The sequence below is a fragment of the Grus americana genome, chromosome 11, assembly GCF_028858705.1.
Source record: "Grus americana isolate bGruAme1 chromosome 11, bGruAme1.mat, whole genome shotgun sequence".
Lineage (NCBI taxonomy): Eukaryota > Metazoa > Chordata > Aves > Gruiformes > Gruidae > Grus > Grus americana.
Window position 1 is genome coordinate 21,230,541 of NC_072862.1, and position 21,356 is coordinate 21,251,896.

Here is a 21,356-nt window from a genome sequence, read left to right on the forward strand (position 1 = left end):
ACGGCTATGCACTCAGGTGCACACCTTACTGTAGCCTGGAAGTAAGCAGAGGGTAGCAGCTCCTGCCTGTCAACACCCCGTCATAGTTGTAAGCACATTTGGCAGCTGCCGTTGAGCCCAGTTGGGAGCAGCAAGAGTGGGTTGTGCTAAAACATTCGGGCAGTCGTGTCTTGGTCCCTTCCACTTCAGGATAGATTCCCAATGAAGAGGAGTCTGAAATCCGTTGAATAGCTGCCTACGGACAGACACGCTGAGAAAAGCAACACCAGAACAGCCTTATTTCCCAGGAATCTGAGCTGATCAACTTGGAGCCAAGAGCCGCAGCTGCTACTCTTACCTTAGTGGCTGTGAGTCTGACAAGCTACCACAAATGAACTGGCTTCGCTGCGTGCTCATCAGAGCAGGAAGGAAGCCACCAGGCGCTATATTCTAAAGTCTCATACACCCCCTTCCCTCTCCCCCCCCAGCTTCTCACACTGCTCAGGATCATAAATTGGGAAAGGGGGCCACGATAAAACCAAAAACCACCACCAAAACAAAAAAAACCCTAGCCCCCCTCCCACCCCCACCCCCCCCCAAAAACCAAACACCACACCAAACACACAATCCTCCCCAACATGAGATATATACACACATATATTTTTATATATAAAATATGGGCAGCTAGTGCTAGTGCCCAGAGATGACCCCGAAGGGCAAGTGGTAATTCCTGCACTCCCCTCTGACCACTGCCCGGACCTTCGCCCCCCCCAGCCTCTCCTGGTAGCCACCGGGACTGTGGAGCGGCTGTGGTGGGGCAGGTGCCTGTCACTGCTCCTCCAGGCAGCCGTCAGCACACGCATGGATGGAAAGTGACGACAGGGAAAAACACCAGCAGTCAAGATTATCTTCATGACAAGTGGCACTGACTGAACAGAATGATGTTTAAAATAAAACAGATACAAATGAAGTGGGAGGGAAAGGTTTACCTACATACAATTTTTCCTGGGTTGTTGGTTTGTTTTGTTTTTTTTTTTTTTTCCCCCCCCAGTCTAAATACGCCTTATTTCCTCTCTTCTTTCCATAAAATAAATTAAAATAAAATTTAAAAAAAATTTTAAAAAATTAAAAAAAAAAAATCAGATCCCAAAGATCAGAGCACAAAGGAGAATTAAACAGGGTAAAGTGAAACCTAATATTAGTCGTCTTACGAAGCTGATGTACATATTGCCACGTCTCATTCCTGCCTCTACAACCTGAGGCCAGTCAATAATTCTGCCACTCTTTCCTGCTGACACTTTCTGGACAATGAGCAATTTTCCTCTATTGTCACAGAAATCCAATTATTTTTAAGGGCTCCAGAGCTGTATTGGTGCATTTTGTTCTATTCTTCTGACCAAACACATAAGTCATTAACTGAAGCAGCCCTGCAGCTCAAGACTTCACTGCAAAACTTATGAACTGGAGGGTGGGAAGGGGGTTACTTACTTAATAACACTATTTTGCAACTTAACATCTGATATTCCTCCCCCACCCCCCAGGTTTGCAAAAGGTTTCACATGCAAATTAGCAGCAAATATTCAGGTTTTCTGACTGTCAAACAAGCTGAAGTAATCTGGTGAATTATTTGTGAGTCATAAGTACATGACGGTGTTAAATGTGTCCAGCACTGCCTAAGAGAAGGACAGGCTGGATCAGGCGTTGTCACAAGGACAAAAAACTAATGTGTTCTGCCAGCAATGGTGCTTCGGTCATGTTGGAATAGCTGCCGCACATGTCTTTGGAGATCAGTAGCTGAGAGGTGTTTATAAACATGGTAAAGTAACAGTGAGGAGAAAACAGCAAAAATGTACATATTTAATTTGTGTCTGGAGTCTCCTCTACACTTTACCAAATTGGATACTTGCTCAGTGCTGGAAGGGGAATAAAATGGAATGGAACAAGTCACTGCCTCATTACATTACATCAACGCAATTTCTGTTCATTATAATTATTCTAAAGCAACCTGGGAACATCTAAACAAGTTGAACATAAAAAAGCCTAAGAGAGGCTCGTTTTACACAAAGTTTTTCCAGACATCACTGGCATTACCATATGCAAACATTCAGCCATCTCCACATCCCAATCCTCCCTGCAGACGGGTAGCTACCCCCACCCACAAGCAATTAAAATCATCGGCAGGACTTGGACCCCTGCTCAGCCCCCCCGCCTGGCTCGGCGGCAGGAGCAGAAACGCCAGTTAAAAGCCGCAGCTTCCGACCGGCCGGCCGTTCCCCAACAACAAGCCCCTCGGAGCAGCACAAGGGTGCTCAGCACCAGCGCGCCGCAGCAGAGCCTGGCTGGGCCTGAGGTTCTGCTCTTGCCAGGGCTGAGTCCTGAAAAACCACTGCAATTCCTGCTGCTGGGGCTGTACCTCTGGGCAAGGTCCCGCAGGTCTCCTCTGGAGCTCCACCAGCAAAATTTCTGTCCCAACACACTCGGCTTCTGAAGGAGGAAGCCCCTAACTGTTACCTCGTGTATATAAAACTAGCTGGTAAGGCAGGCATGGAAACAGCTACCCTGGAATGACTGAGGAGCATTTTGATGAAGATCTTCTATGAGTAAACCAATAAATCTCTCTCTGAATATAAGCCAGAGCGTCAGGTTGGGTTAGGGAATTATTTGTAGGTCATTTCAGTTCACTGCACCACACTGCAACTATTTTACTGAACGAATGACCAAAATAATTAATCAAAACACTGGGGAGAAACACCAACTCACACCGTAGGCAACTAACTTTGCCCTACAAGTGACAGAGCTCAGCATTTTTTAACCTGCTCTTTCCCAGCTGTCACACAGCAGCAACACATGACCTTCACTGCTGATCCTCCCAGACTTACTCTTGGTCTCGGGGGATACGGTTGACCTTTCCCAGCCTGGCTGCTCCTGCTGTTAGCAAGCTGTATCGTGACAGAACCTGCCTGTCAGGATCTGCTTCAAAATTACAAAATTAGACTCAGATTTTGGTTAAAAACCACTACACCTCAATCCTCCCACGCTACCTGGAGTAAATGAATCCCTCCTTCCGTCCCCCACTTGCCACCACTGAAGACACGGAGTTTCCAACAACTGGCCCCAGTGATTGATCAGGTTCGATGTTCCATCTGAAATAAAATAGCGCAAACTGGGAACAAGTCAGAGAAGAAAGGTTTGCTCTCGCACAGCTGAATCTTCGCTGTCACAGCTTATTTGTAGGCGAGGTCTGCAGGGGATCACTGAAAATTCAGCAGTACACACAGAGCAATAGCTGAATTTGGGCTCACCAGGGCATCACTCTGTATTGAATTGTTTCACTTCCATTATTAACTTACAGCATAACCGCCTGAGGTATGGCTTTGGCAGTAAATATTATATTGCGCAATGGGCACACTAAGGTAAGAAAGATGGCCAGTAATTAAAAATGCCAATGAGAGGCACTAGGTTTTGTTTCTTCCAGTGTCTCAAGTCAGCCAAGCCCACGCCTGCCGGGCGGCTCTCAGGACAGCAAAACACGCGGCAGCTTCTGCAGCAAATGTACCCAAAACCAGCCTGATACTCTTCTCAGCGCTCCACGCTGTTAACTTGGTGCTTTACCTGATCAAATTGGCTCTATTCAGCCCTCTCCAATTCGTTACTACAAGAATGATGTATTAGCAAAGGTAGTTCAAGGTTTCCAGCTGTGATCAGACAAATGAGTAAACGAGGTACCGGCAGGCTCAAGCAGTAAGTGAAATGACAGCAAATGGTCCTTTTAAAATGAGAAACTAAAGGGCGAGAAGTCTCAATCAGCTAACAAAGGTGTTAACAAAAAATTATTACAACTTTGAACTATATTAATCTATTATACTAGCCTTTTTTTCTTTTATTTTTTCTTTTATTTTTTTTTTAGTTTTTTGGAACAGGCAAGGTAAGGCAAAGAAAACAAGGGTGCACCGTGACAGCGATTTTGGCCCTAAAACACTATTTTATGGATCTGTCGGTGGGAGTTTTGAGGGGAAAAAAAGACATGGATTTGAATGTCTGCAATTAAATAATAAAAGTTTATAAGCAGACAATATAATAAAACAAATCTAGAGAACATGAAGGTACCAATCTACCTGCTTTTGCTGTTGGAGAATTGTAATTGTACTCAGTTCAAGAATTCAAAGTTACTCAACTGTCAGCATGACACTCTGTGTGTGTGTTGCTTTTAAATTTCTCACTCAGTTTCCACAAATACGCTCAGTGAAGTTTTTTTTCTCTCAGTAAAGTTTTTTCTTAGTTCTTTACATATTATGTATCACTTAACATTCAATATTTTATGATATGCTGTTTTCAACTCATCCTCTTCCTTTGTAAGTAAGTGACAGGCTTCTCCGGGTGCTTCTGGCATCCTTATTTTGTATTTCCACATTCTGCTTTGATTTCCTTTATCTTATGAAACTAAATTTGCCAAGATTATGAAACTAGGACTAGTAGATGGGGGGGGGGTATTTTTATTTACTGCTGGTTTTTCAGTAAACATTTAAAATTTTCTGAGGTAAAGAATTGCTGTAGAAATAGCCTCATTAGCAGCTTACATTAAGATAAAAATGCCAATCAGAAGAGTGCTATCGCGCCATTGTACCACTGTCAAAACGTTATCCCTTTGAACAGACCCTTTTTGCACCAAGAGTACACATTCACGCAGCCTGCCCCACCCAGCTTTGTATTGTCTCTTTTTTAGCGTGCTTGCTAGCATAATTTCTGCAAAAGCCACGTTTGCTTTTTCTAACCCTGTGTGCTGCCACGCGCGGATTTCCTCCGGCGAAGCGGGCTCAGGAATAAACAAAGCTCTTTCTCATGCTGTTGCCGCTGGAGGCGTTGCAGACGGGGTGCTGGGGTGCTCCCAGCTGCGAGGAGCGCTCCCCGGGCACGTGTGCCGGCAGCGAGCGGCTCCGAGGGCCATGGCGTCAGCACGGGGAGGCGAGAGGAGGAGGGAGCAGACCGCAGCCCATGGTACATTAACCAGGAAGGTTTGGGAACGTAAAACTCAATGGGCTGTCAGAACAATGTTCCTCCGATGCTCTGCACAGAGCAGCATTTTGTCAGTGTAAGTACAAATGCCAAAACTGGCTAAGTCTTCAAACAAGCCCTGTACATTTTTTTAGTGACTGATGTAAGCGAGGGGAGACAAAAGAGGAGGAAAATTCATTTTCCTTAAAATCACTAATACAGACATATGCTGGAAAGCTGGGTGGCCCACAGCCTGTGGCTTGGATCTGAGGGCCAGCTTGCTCTTCAGTGAAGTGAGAGGAACAGCCTGGGCTCGGGTCTAGCGGACAACGTTCACCGTTCAAACTGCTCTCGGTCAGGCCTTTTTGGCAGATGCTGCCCTCGTGGGCCCTGGCAACATTCTCATGAGTTTTACAGGGAAAAAAATTGTAACTTGTGTGATTAGTCGTACATGTTTTAACTTTGCAATCATTTCTCATTACTAAGGCAGTTGTCTATATGTGCTCAATGCAGTTTCTCGTGATTTCTGTTACTGAAGCGGCCCCGAGGCTCTCAGCTAGGCCAAACACTCATTATTTTGAACGCTGCCCAAGCGCAAAGCCAAGAACAGCACTTTTTGTATTACCTTAGCTTTCAAGATAGGGCAGAAGGTTCGTTCACCGATCTCTCTTCATCCATTTGTTGCTGCCGTGAATGACAAACCCAAGTCCAAGGTACAGCAGTGACCAGTGGATTCCCAGCGCTGTCTGTGGGGGAGAGGTTAAGGTGACATTGTAACTTCACAAGCCTGTGCTGCAAGTCGCTCCGTCGGAGCTTCCAGTAATTCCTCACGTGCCCCTGTGAGGTGGGTTAACCAACAGCACCACAAACCAGCTCCGAGCTGGAAGCCTGCCCTGTCATGGTGGTGTAACTCAGTTACACGCGAAGCTGTGATGCAAACCAGAGGAGAATCCACCTCTCCATGCATAGCTCTCGTACAGCCCCGTGCAGAATCCAGCTATCCGCCCGTAACAGCCACGACGACCACCTCTGACGGGGTGCAGCCGCCCTTTCCCAGCTTGAGACGGGCTGGTGGACTGCCCAAGCTAAGCCAAATACTGCAGTTTGTTAATAAACTGGATCTAAATTTTTTAAAGCATCCTGTCCTATTTTGATTAAGGCATGTAAGGGAGCTCTCAGACGAGCAGCTCAGCTGGCAAATAAGAGGGACTGAAAAGCTCCAGTTGTGTGACACGCAGCTGCAGACAAGATCCTGGGTAGCAGCTCTTCCCCCAGGTCAGTAACCCGCTGGATGCTCGTCTGTTTGCAAACTCAGATGCTGACTTGGTTTCCATTTCAGGCCCGTCAGACAGTGCAGTTGGTTACTGAGCATGAGGACTGCACCATCTTCCCCAAGAAAACTCACCTCGAAACCAAAACCCTCACTTAAAAGAAACATTCCGTGTAGGCCAGTAATTAAACCCACTATCTGCTATCGCCTGCTGCTTTAGATTTGACTCCAGTGCAATGTTCCCTAACTGCAGACATTGCAAGGAAAGCAGAGGTGGGAATCAACCCTCCGACTACACCTCCTGGAGGCTGCATCCTAACCGAAAAGGAACAGAATATCCTTAACACCGGAGGGGCTCAGCACCTATTAAAAATGGGCCCCGCCAGATGCAGCTTCCAGGTCTGTTTTTCATAGGAATCTTCCCCATAACATTTCTTCTCCCTTCAGACAGTCACTTCTGGACAATCTTGCAATTTGCAGACAATAAATCATCTTCACAATACACACCCCCAATAAAACTTGTAAAATCCAGAGGAGCTATGCCAACCGTATGTGGTAAATGCTCAATATTACTGCACACCTCCACCATTCGGGTAACACGTCCTTTCTAGGGACACCTCTGAAGTACACCTGCGATGACTCAACTTGAATTAACTCGTTTTTTCCCTCCTACAACCACTCTGAAAGGACCATTGGGGTTTTTTCTGCAGAAGCAGCTATTTACCCACTAAGGCTGCCTAGCAGACTTTATCAAAAAGCTACCCACATCCAGCCCCTAAATTCAGCAATTAACAGTGACTCTACAGCCTGATTATTTTACATACAACGTGCAAAAAAATTGGCTGTAGGGAACAGCAATGGGAATTCTGTTAAAGGAAACAGCAAGTGTAGCATGTCTGTCTGAATAATGTTAGTATCCTCCAGCAAAGATGATTTATAGGTAGGCTTTATTGATTAGATAACAGCTAAAATACTTCTTTCAACACCAAAACCTAGTGTAACCACTCTATCCATTCCCTCTCTGAAAAACACAACACAAATAGGCTTGGTAGCACCAGAAGATATCTTAATTTTTTAAGACAGATAATGCTTTGGTTATGGAGAAGCAGAGAAACAGAAGCAAAGAAAGAATTCATTTCAGAAACTGTCAAGAACCCTGTGATAAATAAATTAGGAGCACGCTAGTCTCCTATCAAACAAGCGACCAAACCTCACTAATATTAACACATGCTAAAAACATCACTACGACTTTTAGCATGTTTACTCTGTCTCCCATCCGTACAAGCCGGGTACACCTGATCAGGCTGTGATTTTAACATGCTAAATTTACCTTGCTGCTGAACATTAAGCACGATTGCCTTGAGACACAAGAGCGATTATGTTCAAAGAAACATTATGTGGTCATTAAAAAGTTTCTAGGCTAAAGAAAGCCTTTCTAGAGTTGAAGGACAGCAAGTTAGGCTCCTTTTCAGAGTCCAAGATCACTTGGTTTTGGAACAGAATTCTGCTTCATAGTAAGAGCATGTTAGAAATACTTTATTCAGATTACATTTGGTAGTTTTCAGAAGCAAAGTTGCTATGAAGGATCTTCTGTGTTAAAACAGAAGGAGAAGAAGAAATTCAGCCTGGACATCCTGCATGCACTCGGAGAGCAGCTGGGAGCCCCAGACATTACCCAGCCCATCGCTGGGCTACGCGCTGGTCGTACCCGAGGCAGACAGGCAGCTTAAACTGTTTCTGTCTGTAGCCCACAGGCTGATGAGACAACCACCTACTAAGTTACACTGAAACCATCCTAACCGCAATTTAGAAGACACGTGAGGATTTTGTTCTTGTGAGAGTCTCATGGCAGTAAGTTGCCCGGGCGGTTCCCCGCAGACACCCCGGCACCACTGATCTGCAGTGCGTGCAACGGGCACTAAAGTGGATGTAGCCACGTGTAACGCCACCATGCACAAGCAGTTGCCCGCTTGATACGATTCTATTTCAAGACAAAGCTGCTTCAGGGCCACGAGACAGCCCAGAACCAACCGGCATAAAGCCAAAGCTCAGCTCTGTCAAGACAAGTAAATGCATCTCTACACAATACCAGAGGTGTTTTCCCTTTAATGCCCTGGCACTGGAGGGAGATGAACATGCGTGAACATCATTTGTCACTGGTTGAATCTTCTTTGGAGAGTTGCTCTTCATTTCTGCAGCAAAATACGTAGTTTGGGAATTAGAGCTCCTCCATTGCTTTTCCCTGTGTGTCAGTGCCAGATTTACTGTTACAGCTATTACCATTTCTTATTTTTATCTTTTTTTTTTAAAGAAATGCTTGGTCATGCTTTTAATCAACAAGTGTGGGGAACAAAATTCAGCTGGTATAAACTTCCATATGAAGCTAACAGTAAAGCCATGTGAAACATGGGACTTTTTAGATTTGTATTAGCTAAGACACATACGTATAAAATTTTTGAAAGAACAGGCAGTGTAGAAAGGCAGACATCACATAATGTATCTCAAAGCATCAGTTATACTTCCTAACATTTGCGAACCTCTCGAGAGGCATAAGATTCAAATGTAAAATACCTATATGAAGAGCAAATGGCTCAACTCAGGTTATTAAGTTACAATAAAATAGGTATTTTTTCGGTTTGCTAGCTTCCACTCCTGTCTCTTACCACCTCTACCTCAATGTCTCTCTCTGTGTCACCACAACTGGTCATAACTGGATGAACCATTTCAAAAGGGCACAGAACCCTGGCAAACACTGAGGCAAAGCACTTAACAGCTTTAAAAAGGACATGGGACTGATAAAAGGACATAATTTTTAAAATCCTATAGATAAAGTTTGGAGCAGGTACGCAAGGGATATTTTTATATGTCTCTGCAGTTCAGTACCTGAAAAGGTTAAAAATTGTAAAGTAAAGGTTTCTGCAACTTAAGACCCCAAGCTAGCCTCAGATAAGTAATTTAGTCCTGAGAACAGTAAAGCTGGAAACCATGAAACTTCTCACAAGGACTCACTCACCCTGCCAAACAGTAGCTCTGATATTTCTGATGTGCAGAACTATGACCTCTTGCAGGACGTTAATGGCACGTTAAAAGTCAAATAAAGAAGAAACTGTATTAAAAGCCAAGCCGCTCTTTCCAGACAAAGCATACGCGATGTTAACACAACAGTTTTCATTTACAGCTAAAAATAATTACGCTAAACTTTGAACACTTCTTTCCTTCATATCTTCTTTTTGGCCTCAGTGCCTTCAGTAAGTGCTTACGAAAAAACCAGGGGGGAATGGTTCTGGGTGTCGTGGATAAGGAACTCAGCTATCAAACATCACAAGCAGGTAAATTTATTCTGGTGGACACGTATTCGCTAGTGTGTTGTCATTAGCAGCTGGGCATTGCCAGCAATATCTGTGGATGAACTGGGGCGATTTTTAACCTGTAGGAACCTACTGAACTTATGCTAATGTAATGGCCATCTGAATGAGCTCATCAGTCTTTAGCAGTAATAATCTCACAGTAGCATTTACTGCTTGTGTAGTATCACTCTACAGACTTACAGCACATCTTCCTCTTCTAACGACTAACATTCATCTCGGGAACTGAACACACAGGGACGTTTTCTGTATTTTAAAGTAAGTGGCCTTCCATATACAGTGCAAGGGGGAAAAAAATGTCCTTTTTTTCATATTGTGAGCCATATTTATCTCAGTTCTAAAACCTAGTGTGACTGAAACTGGTAACAATTTGATGATCAAGATCAACTTCTAAGTAACCATTGGCACTGCTTCCTCACATACCGAGCTAAATGGCAGTGTTTATAGCGCTACCTCACATGCCTTCAAAATCTTACAGTGCGAACAGACAAAGTAATCGCATGCGTTTCTGGCTCTTGCACCAAAAGCTGTGGTCCATCTTGTTTGACTTCATTTGCCTGCGTGCAGAGATTTGGCAAGGTGGTTGATAAATCCCATTCACTACTTCTATTACTGAGTGCCCCATAACAGCTGTCAGTGGCCTTCATTTGCCACAGAAGGATGTGAAGCAGCAAGGCCAAAGATTTAGGGAGAGGCGCTGCTGCATTTATGTGCCGAGGTTCTCAACACCTTTCCTACTATTAGCGCAAGAGTGTTGGTCTGGCCTTTGAAAAGAGAACAAAGAAGTGATCCGTGGCCCTTCTCCCAAGGCTGAGTACATCCCCTAGGCAGCTTGATGTAATTTTACTTATTCTAGAGCTAAGAATGGCAGCATTTATGATTAAAAATGAAAGTCAGTTTGATACAGAAGAATGGATATTAGATCACTTTGTACTTCTTGTTAATTATTACATCATGAATGGGTGATTTTATTTTTAAAGAAGCCCAAACTACAAAGACTTTTTAATGCGAATATTTCCTCTCTAGCAGTTTAGAAATTAATTAGAATGAAAATATTGTGAATAAATTATTGCAGATGACATACATTTTTTCAGATGCATTCATGATTAAAAAAATCCATATTTTCTTTTCTCTTGAAGAACCAGAGTAAAACATGGGTTTGATCCACATGAACTCACTGCAAAGTTAAAAATTCCTTCAGGTACCAAGGAACCCTCTGATGGCACTCGCCTCCAAAGATTTGACAGTGTGTAGTCTTCCAATGCTCCAGCCATGAGCTATGCCAAAGTGCTTGGCTGTTCCATGCCCGCCAGCTGCAGTCAGTGGCATCTGGAGTGGGCCGAGCACACATGCACCGAGCTTGACAATGCTCATTGCGAGAGTATTTTTTATCTCTATTAGTCTGTGAATGTGTGCTGGGGACAAAAATGGTCCAGCAGTCTTCAGATGTGATGGAGCAGTGGGACTTTCCACTTAGAAATGAGGAGCATTATGAAATTGTTAATTAAGGAGCGTATTCTCAGTTTCAGGCGCTATCTAGTGTCCCTCTGGGGATATAAAATATCTTAGTGGTGTTCAAAGAAAAGAGGCTAAAGGAAAAATGCAGTTACAAGGTGGAGAGAAAGAGGCAGGGCTTAGTTTTGAAGTTTGTGGCAACTTTTCTCTTGATGAAGCTGAAACCTGAAAATTTTCACTTGTGCAAAACAGAGCTTCTGAGAGTAGAGCAAGGAGCAGCAATTCAAACGGGCCTTCATCCAAAAATTACCCCATTCAGGGTAAGAGTTTTTTCTTTGCTAAATGAAAAAAATCCATTGTGTGGGCAGGTGATGACAGTTAATTTAAAAACACAGGGGAGCATCATCTCTGAAGAAGCCACTTGAGAAACAGGAGAGCAATGGAGTAGGAGGAAAATCTATTCAAGGATTCTTCTGTCTAGCGATAACACTGAGGAAATGTTACTCATTCATACAAACAGTCTTGTACCTAGAGACCAGATGCAAGCAATACTCTGTTCTGGGTTTCATTAGGTTGAATTGTGTCTAATTAAAGAAGATTGTCTGAAGTCACCTTTCCTCTGCATTTTGAAATAACAAGTTTTGTTTCCTCTTGGTCTCAGTACACACCAGAAGTAGTGTTGATTGACTGCACTGTTGAGGTCCCTTCTTCCTCTGCTCATACGGCAGAATAGTCCTTGCTCAAATGTACAGGCGAGTAGCCAAGAGTCTGCTTGAGGTCTCTGGGCCATTTCCTTGTTGGAATCAAGACGTGCATGTTCCAAGGTTGCTCATTAATGGTGAGACCACACACGTTACAGCATTCAGCCTGGTGGCAGAGCTGTGGGTCAGCTGAGCACTAAAAGGCCACGGTTGCCAAGGATTCATTTAGTGAAGACTCTTTTGCTATTAGAAAAAGTGGAACATCGTGCTGCAAGGTACCAGTACGTACTGCCTGTTGTCTCGGGGCAAGGGAATGCAGCTTTTCTATGGGGCTTGACTGAGATGTTTCTTATGTTTTCAAGTACAGACATCTTTAGGAGCTAGGAATTTCTTGTTAGAAAAACTATACTGTTTGATGCATCCTGTTCAAGTGTGAACAACCCTAAAACATACATGCAGATGCAATGCACATGAGGAATATAAGGAATGTGTACATGCAAACTGCATGTGTCCATACAAAAAGCCTCTTCTAGACATGATTTGAAAGGAACTTGTGAAAATACACTGGCAGTTTTGCCTGTGTAAACCATGGTCATCTCCACCAGCAGGAAAAGGGCTTAGGAACTGGTTTTTTGGGCAGTTAGCTGTGCTAATAAGAGGCCGTAAGTTTTGTACAGGGTTTGCAAGGCCTCGGAGCTTCGGTCTGGCAGGGCGATTCTATCTGCACTTCTCTTGACCTGACCGCAGCTTTGTTCTTCTTGGTTTAGCTGTGACAGCAGTTTCTCTGAATGACCAGTTATCTATGGATAATCTGTTTTATTTTTGTTATCTTTGTATGTTATAACCATAGTTTTATAGAGACAGCAGTAACAAGCAGTAATTCTATGTAAACCGGGATTTTTAATGACTGTAACGCAGTGATGTAACGTAGAGAAATATAGGCCTGGTACAACAGCAGAGGCCTTGAGAACTGGAAACGTGGGACGAGGCATGCAGGAATACGGACATGGGGTGGTCAGGCGTGGGGCGCAAGAGACTCCCCAGGCTACAAACAACTCAATGGTAAGTTAAAGAAATGCAGACTTAGAGATGGACAAAACTGGTTTTAAGGGAAACAGAGAACAAAGAAATACTCTTTAAAATATGTGAAAGGCACCATATATAGTAAATTCAGATGTAATGTGGAGCTGCAGATCAGTGAAGAAAGAAGGAAGGAAGGAAAGAATGAAATGTAAAAACATATCAGCAAACATGTCTCACCAGAGTCAAATTGCAAACAAAGGCCAGTACTTCCCTGAGGATTGCATCTTATGCTTTGTGACTCCTTTTGCAGTTCACAGTAAAGCACAGCCACCACAACATGTCACTGCCTGAAGGACAGGGATGAAAAATCCCCTTCCTCAAACTGCTGTGAGCAAAGGACCAAGGTATTCTTTTCCATGCTCACCCTTCCCAGTGAAAAAAGAGGAGTGCCTAGATTTTATTATTTCAAAATGTGTTATGGGTTCCTACAGTATTAAAGTTCAGAAGGAATTTTGGGGGTTGAGGGGTGGGAATTTAAGGACAGCATAGATCTTTGCACATCACAGTCCTCTCCAGATGCTAAGTGAATCCATTTCCTGCAAAATATGTTAAACTAGCCCCTGTAACATCATAATTTACTTCATTAATCTGTCTTAGAGTCATCTTGTTTTGCCTACCAATGAAGCTAATAACGATGTCATATGAGTTTTGCAGCTGGAACAAATCTGAGGTCTTGAGAACCAGCTGGAGTTGAGAACCAAACTACTACAAAAGGTTCCTTAGAGTATATGCCTCCATCAATTTTGTCCTGGAGTTTAAAAGAAGTCCAAAGGGTGAAGAATTTCCATTTCCTCATAATTTCTCCCAGCCTGCTACAGATGGCTACTATGTGCAGTTGCATTCATCCCATGCTCTTGAGGGGAACAGAGACTAGTGCTTTGACCATCAGATATTTTCTGGAATCCTAGTCACTCATGTAATATTTCCCCCCAGTCCTTTCTGCCTTGGATCAAAGACGAGAGGCAGGAGTTAAGATACCTGCTGCGTAAGGTATTATAATCGCTTCCAGCAGTACATCTGGACTTCAGAATTTGAGAGATATGAAGGTATTTTCCACAATAACATTTTGCTGCAATCTCAGATGCACAAGAGGAAAGTCAAAATCCATGTGCAGAGTGGGAGTGCTGTTGTAGACGACACCAAGCATTTTTTTCTATGCATCTATTCAACAGTATTTTTGTAGTAGCAACTGATTCATGCAAACCTATGATACTGCTTTACAGATTTCTACAACAGACGCTTGCCCAGTGTTCAAACAAGACGCTGTAGTAGCTCTAATACATCAGTGAGCAGCCAACTCATTGATTATCTTGGCTCTGTCTTCCTCTCTGTCAAAAGCTGTCACACGTTTATCATCTAAAGTAGGTAGTATCTTTTTCCTAGTGGAGCTGCTGTTGTTCAGAGAGATAAGAGTGCTTTGCTGTGCTGCATTGCATTTCATATTTATAAAGCTGAGCAATGTGCAACACAAATATGAAACACAGAAGCAATTTTCTGAGAAAGGTCAAAACTACCGAGGCGTTTAAGGATCGACTTTAAATCTAGATATATAAGCAAGATTGCTATCTATATGAGTGGGTGTTTTGTATGAGTTTCTGAGAGCAAATAAGAAATGAGGCCATCACTAAAGCTAAGCAGTGGCAATTAATTTTGCTTACATAAATATTTTCTTAACTGCTTCTTTAAAGCACCTTCTTCTCCTCATTAAAGCATAGTCATGAGGACTTGGGATCTCACTTCTCTTCAGAAATTCTTTTTTCTTCTCTTCAGAGATTTTTACTTGCTGGGCTTGACACTGAGAAAGTAGAAACAACCACTTGGCATTATGTTTCATGCTGAATCCATAAAACTCCATTAATTTCACTCCATTTGAAATAAAACTCAGGTTTGAAGTTAACATTCATATACAGGAAAGCACACATTACTTTGAACAGTTCATGAACCCTATTATCTGAAAATTTTGAACTAACAAAACACAACACAAGCAAGTCTAACAGGGAAGTCTAAGAGTTCCCTGGTTCACTCATGCTATTATTTCACATAGCATGTAGTCATTTTTTATGTCAAATACTCAGCTTATAGTGACCTGATGCAAGGGTACATGAAGCCACTGCAGCTACGTGACTCTTCAGACATTGTCCGAATACCACTAATGTTCTTATACACAAAACACACTGAACTCTATCTGCATCACATCATTGCTCTGCATGACTTGAAATCACACGTGCCCCCAGTTTCTCTGTAAGTATGCACACTGAGCCCTGAGTATCCCTTCTTTTTGCAATAGCCCTGGAATTACAGCAATTGAACAGGCTCTGTTTGCTTACGCCGATATCCAGGGCAGCAAAAGTGCACGTTGTAAAAAAAACTTGTTTTCTGTTCAGTTTGGTGCTCTTGCCAACTCTGCACAATTCAGACACGAGAACTCTTTCTCACTGTCACTTGTGGTCTTGCCCATGAAGAGGTAACTCCACACAGTTCATCACAAAATAAGGTTATCCCATTACCGCAATTTGTCTGGATGTTGAAAGGAAAGTAGTTCAGTTATTTAGTAGAAGCTCAGCAGAACTCATACCATGGAGCCAATTATCATTAATAAGCACGACCTTCATCTCAACTAATGAAATTTCCTAAAAATTTCCTAGAAAGCTGAAGGACAAGAAGGATACTGCCCATACAACTGATCTCTAACGGATGATAAATTCCACATGATCATGGACCACGGGCAGCCTTCATGTGGAATTTATAAAATCTACCGACTTACGGCTTATGTTCATGCTTTTGATTTTAAACCAAATTATTCTGTTTTTCTTGACAACCCTTTTGTTTTACGTAGAAATCTTAATATGACAATGTGACATGTATTTAAATAAATGACAGATTTAATTAATCCAAGACAGGTTTATGAACAGAGCACATCACACTTTTTAGCTCTCATTATTTGATCAGTCAACTTAATCTGAAATAACAACACTGGCAGCTTCTTACTGCATCTCTTTTCATTTTTTTTTTAATTTTGTTTTTTATCACAAGCCTTTTGTGTTTTACACCCTGTTCTGCTAAGCAAATCATAAATACATTGAGGAGTATTTTCAAATCCTTCCTTACCAATCTTTTCTCTCACTGTTCCCATTTTGCCAGTGATTTCCATTTCCTCCTTCCTCTCTAAAAAAACCTCAACAAAATCCAAAACCCAGCAACAGAAATTTTTGTTATCACAAATGAACATTTTTCAGAAAGTCTTTCAGCGCAGAATACAGTTAAGTGTTCTTCACCTTACAAGCCTTCTGGCGTGGAGCTGACATCGTACGTACATGGGGTTCTTCGCTGAGATTAGCCTCCAAGCAATTCAGCAACGTTGCCAGTAAAGCTTAAGGATGCACCAAGGTCAAAAGGAAGAAAAAAAAAAACAAAATCCAAACAAAATAGTACCAGTGAGGGTCTCTGATAAAAGATTTAACTGCATTCAAACAATTCTAAAACCTGAACAAAAATAAAATATATCTGGATATTATCAGATGCAGTATGCCCTCTGAGAAAAATTTTCCATGCTTAATTATTTAAAATGAGAAAGGCAGTTTAGATAAAGCAGGGCATGACATCACTCATCTAAATCTTTTAATAACATCAGCTCTAACTTTAAAAAGCTATCTTTTTAAATGGAACATACTGGGGATTAAGCTGATACATTGAAATTATTTCTGAAAATACACTGGTTTAAATCTAAATGGTTTATACGTAAATCTGGAAAAAATATCTTAACAATAAACAATTGCAACATGAGACACTAATGAAATTTGATATCACATCACAGCTTTTAGATAGAGTTAATGACTCTGTGCCCTTATGCATGTTCTGCTTCGTGATCTTATGTTGTGATAACAGGATTGAAAAAAAAAAAAAATCTCACAAATGACAAAGCAAAACATTCAGGTAAAGCTCTCTAGAAATGACAGGCAGGTACAAATAGCCTTTCTTCCACTCAGTAGTTAAACTCCTTACAGCTTTTCAAAGCTCTAACATTACCTCAGCTCAGAGCTCCAAGGCAGACAATGAATCAAATATGCGAATCAAGGGGCTGGTAATTGCACGTGCTTTTCCATCTCTTGCATCTCTGCCGTCCTCACACACAAGGATACAAATGCAGTGGTCTCCTTTTAAGTCCTTAAATTATACAAAAATGCCAGTAAAGAACTAAATACCATTGTCTTTGTATTATCCCTGTAGCAATTCCCCAATCAAATGGTTCCCATCAGTGAGAACATCCTGGTGTTGATTTGGTTTCAAAAATCCATCTGTAGGAAAAAACTAAGTGAGAGAAAAGGAAAAATGGCTTGGTGTTGATCTCTGGCTGGCACGCTGCTCTGGTGCTCTGCCACGGCTCTCCCAGAAAACACAGGGAAGTCTTAAAAGTGGCAGGAGTTTCTTTTATCCCACCATTTTCCTGTCCAGCCTTCCAGCATCAAGGCAGATGTAGGGCTGCCTCGGTGAAGTCTAGATTTAGCACTTAGCACAATGTCCTACTCTTCCTTCCCCTGGAGCTGTTAGACATTATTTACAATGTTGGAATTCCACTCCCCTTCCTCCTTCCCCCCCAAAAAAGTACAACGCAAGCAACTCCAGCAGTTTTCTTCTCAGGACTGGAAGCTTTGTACAAAATTATATTCTTTGAAATATCTTGGTGTGGATTTTGCCTCATTTTGGGGTCATCCACCCAATCATAGGCCCTAGCATCTCTGTTCGGAAGCCCTTCTAAGCTTCTCGCAAAAGCTAGCAGAGAGCTTTCCACACATGAAGACGACTTTGAAATAACATGCAGCCCAGCTTCATAATTGCAGGACTATTCCTTTAAAGTAAATAACTAGAATTCAGTATTCCTGCATTGCCATGGACACGGCTTCATTACACCTAACATCATAGAGCAACACAACCATTTCACTCGCACAACTTGCCATCAATCTTCATTAGCTCATCTACACTCAGCTGCTGCTACGCTGCTACACTAGTGACTAGCGCCTCCTGCGAGCGAGAGGGAATTGGAAGCTCACTGGGTTCTGCAGTCACTCAGGAACTGTAGGGTCTTGCCATTTCCATACGAGCCAGGAACCGAAGACGGTGATTAGACTATATATTTTAAAGATGCTGCGTGAAGGGCTCTCTCAGCTCTTCCTGAAAGACAGAGTCCATTTAACCACACTCGTTGGCAGCCATGTAATACACCTCATGCATATATGGTTTAGAAGGAATGGTAAGACTGCCTACTGGGTATTTAAAATACCAAAAGTCACAAAATTCCCCCAGTGACCAATAACAAAGCTAAGATTTCCACATGCCCTTTGCAGAGCTGCCAGCCAAAGGTTCTTTGGCACAGATCACCAGAATTACCCAGTCTCTACTGCAATCAACTGGAATTAGGCATCTACCTATTTTTGTGGATCTAAATCTTAGGAATCCAGTGGGAGCAAAACTCATCTGGCTGCTTACTTGGCAGTGACCCCTGTATAAAATACCCAACACTAGCACGTTACAACTTTGCTCAGTATTTGATATAATGCTTTGGTGTCAGTTCACTTCAGATTTGATTTACAAAGCCATTAGGAGAATCTACTTTAGGAACCATCCCCTCCCCAATTCCCACCTGAATGGTGGAGTTCAGCAGGGGCTTTGGGGACACAAGGCTGGAGTACCTCAGCTCGGGAGCATGCACCCCTGACATCTCACATTACACAAACTTGTTACATTTTCCAGCCTCACTAGAAAAAGACAAGTATTTCTTCTGACATTTTCTAGCAGGCAAGAAAGTAATAGGCCTAATGCCACGGGCTGGTGAAGTATCTTGATCTCAGCATTAGGTCATCTTGCTTTATGTCCACTATATGCACAGCCAGAGCTAATAGTTAATCTGCTCAGCACTCTGTCACAAGCTCTGCTGGCACTAAGTGTTTTGCATTCAAATACTATTTGCAGCCACTTCTTCCCTCTCCCGTTTCTGCGTATCGAGATGAAGGACCTGTATTTCAGCCTATGCATTTAAAAATGGACCTGAATTCCAAACAGCACTGTACGGGCTGTGCTTCATGGACTGCACTGCCTACACAGCCCATTGATAAGAAACCACTTTACAGCTATTTCTTCAGAGTTTTTTTGCACAGTCAGTGGCATTGTGTGAGACCAGAGGTCAGCTTAAATCTGATGTTTCTCCTTGCACCTGTAGAAAAAAGCTGTAAGTAGGTGGAATGTTTTGCTTTGAGTCTGGTTTGGATGTGATTCTGCAGTTAAAGTTACCTGATGATAAAAAGCCTGAAACAGATATCTTCCCTGGGTTTTCTCCTAAAATTTTTAAGCAGTGAGCCATACTTTTTCCCTCTGCCCAGAGGATCTGGCAGAGTGACAGACCATCCCTCTTCTTGGTTCTTAACACAAACCAGAATGCATTGATGATGGTAATTCCATGAAAGCCAGACCCTGAGATAGGACTCTTAATATGGGACTGTTAACAAGCTCTGTCTCCTCTAATTTCTGCAGCCATTAAAAGGACTTGTTCCAAAGTACATTGTCCCACTTTTGATGGGAGGGATCTCCTTCCCTCATTACCTCAATTCATTCCAGACTTTACGGAGTTCAGCCAAAGCAACTTAACCTTTTGCATTCCAGCAACCAAAATATCCTCCAGTGCACTTTTGCATTTTATTCACTCTGCAGATCCTAGATTTTTATGATTTCCAGATGACCAAACTCCTTTACCGCAATAATACATCAGCCGGATGCATCCTGTTTGGTGAGAAAGGCAGAAAAGACCCTTGTTTGGGGAAAGAAATGCAGAAGAAAGGAGCCTCAGCAAAAGATTTCCTGCCTCATTTCTAAAAGGAGCAACTGAAATAAGGGCCCCATATATTCATGCTCCCTCCTCTTCCCTGCTGTTATTTCTCTGCACAGGTTGTTCACCTCCAGTTGCTAAGCAACATGCTTCTCTCACATGCTCTACATCCTAGTGCACAGAAGAAAAAAAAGGGGAAAAAAAGGGGAAAAAAAAGATACTGCAGGGGCAAAATTACACTGACAAGGAGGGAGCATAAACTTTTTCCTGCCCTCCCTCCCTTTCTCCCATGCTCAATGTCTTTCACACCACATTAAATCTCATCTCACCATTCTCCACTAAAGCAAGCAGCACATTCCTTGGTTAACCGGAGCATACTCCCAGGATGACTATTAAAACAAAAGCAGAAGAAAGGAGATCAGTTCATGAACCATATTCTTTTCTGCTGAAAAGTATTGAGATTTCCTCTGAACAAATAACAAGTCTCCCAAAGGACTGTTGCTGTTACGAATGTTTAAATCCTGCACATGCCACAGTAATCTAGGACAGGTTATAGACATAGAATATTATGTATTCTGCAGCAATGTAAAATCCATTTTCTTTACCTTTCTTATTATCAAAGGCTTTAAAATTTGACCATAAAGCTTAACTCCTCCAGGCAGCAATTTATTTCTAATGCAAGGTCTCAGTGCTGCCTGAGCTCCTTTTTTCTCCTGTTATCCACCCACACAGACTATGGACACTTTAAAGAAATAACAATAATAAAAAAATCACTTAAGCTATTCAGCAAATTTGAAAAGTTAACATTTTTATATGCTACGCTATTCCTATGCAATCCAGTTATTTGAGGGGAATCTCACAGGACTTAATTTTGAAAAAAAAACGTAACTTTACTACTTTGTATATAGAGATATGTTTGTTTAGAGCAAAAAATGTACCTCTAATAGATGTACTGCAACGTTCTGCTTTCCTTTATCTATACTGATTCCCACCCTTTTTGGTCTACAGCTTACTCTCAACCTTCACCATTTCCCGTGAACCACCACAGTGTGAAGCTGTCATTAAACACACCATAAACTGCAATACAGTACTGTACCCTCATACCTTGCTTTTCAGTACTGACCCATTGTCCTTTCCTCACGGACCAACAGTGGTAAATTGATCCCTGTTTGGGATCAGAATGGAACTCGGGTCTGGTTCTGAGGCCATCAGTAAAATAGGTGGAGTCCTTTGCTTTCCTACTTTATCTATTTAAATATACAGTGTTCAGCACAGAGGATGACTTTTGCTATTACAACAGCTACATTACTGACTGATAATATATATTTGTCATCCAAACTATCTAAAAAACAGAGTGAAACTTGGTGACAAGTTTCTGCCAAATCAAAACTAAAATTCAAAAGACGCAAACATTTTATTTCGGAATGAAACCAATTGAGCATACTTCTGAAACAAAGCATCAGAGACAAATTTATCTAATTCAAACTGTAATTTTCTAATTCAACTACAAGATTTTCAAATCTTCTGAAAATTCAAGGCCAAGTCACTACAATGGAATGAAACATTTTGTGTGGCTCTAAATCAATTTCTGAAGAAAAAGTAGAAGGTGGTACAGTCAATATACCAATATCCCAGTTGTTTCACAATCTGGATGTGTGTGATACTATAAGAATTGGAGACAATTACTAATGCAG

The 21,356-nt window shown here is 42.1% G+C and overlaps 1 long non-coding RNA gene across 3 annotated transcripts in view; it reads right to left on the reverse strand.

The window, feature by feature from the left end:
* Positions 1 to 21,356, reverse strand: part of LOC129211273 (uncharacterized) — a 122,308-nt gene that overhangs the window by 9,970 nt on the left and 90,982 nt on the right. For 2 of the 3 annotated variants that reach the window (XR_008578802.1, XR_008578800.1), the window contains exons 2-4: positions 16,872 to 17,009; positions 5,597 to 5,717; positions 30 to 250 (exon numbers count right to left, since the gene is read on the reverse strand). This is a non-coding gene — a long non-coding RNA (uncharacterized LOC129211273). The remainder of the gene's footprint in view (positions 1 to 29; positions 251 to 5,596; positions 5,718 to 16,871; positions 17,010 to 21,356) is intronic. The other variant, XR_008578801.1, reaches the window with a different exon arrangement.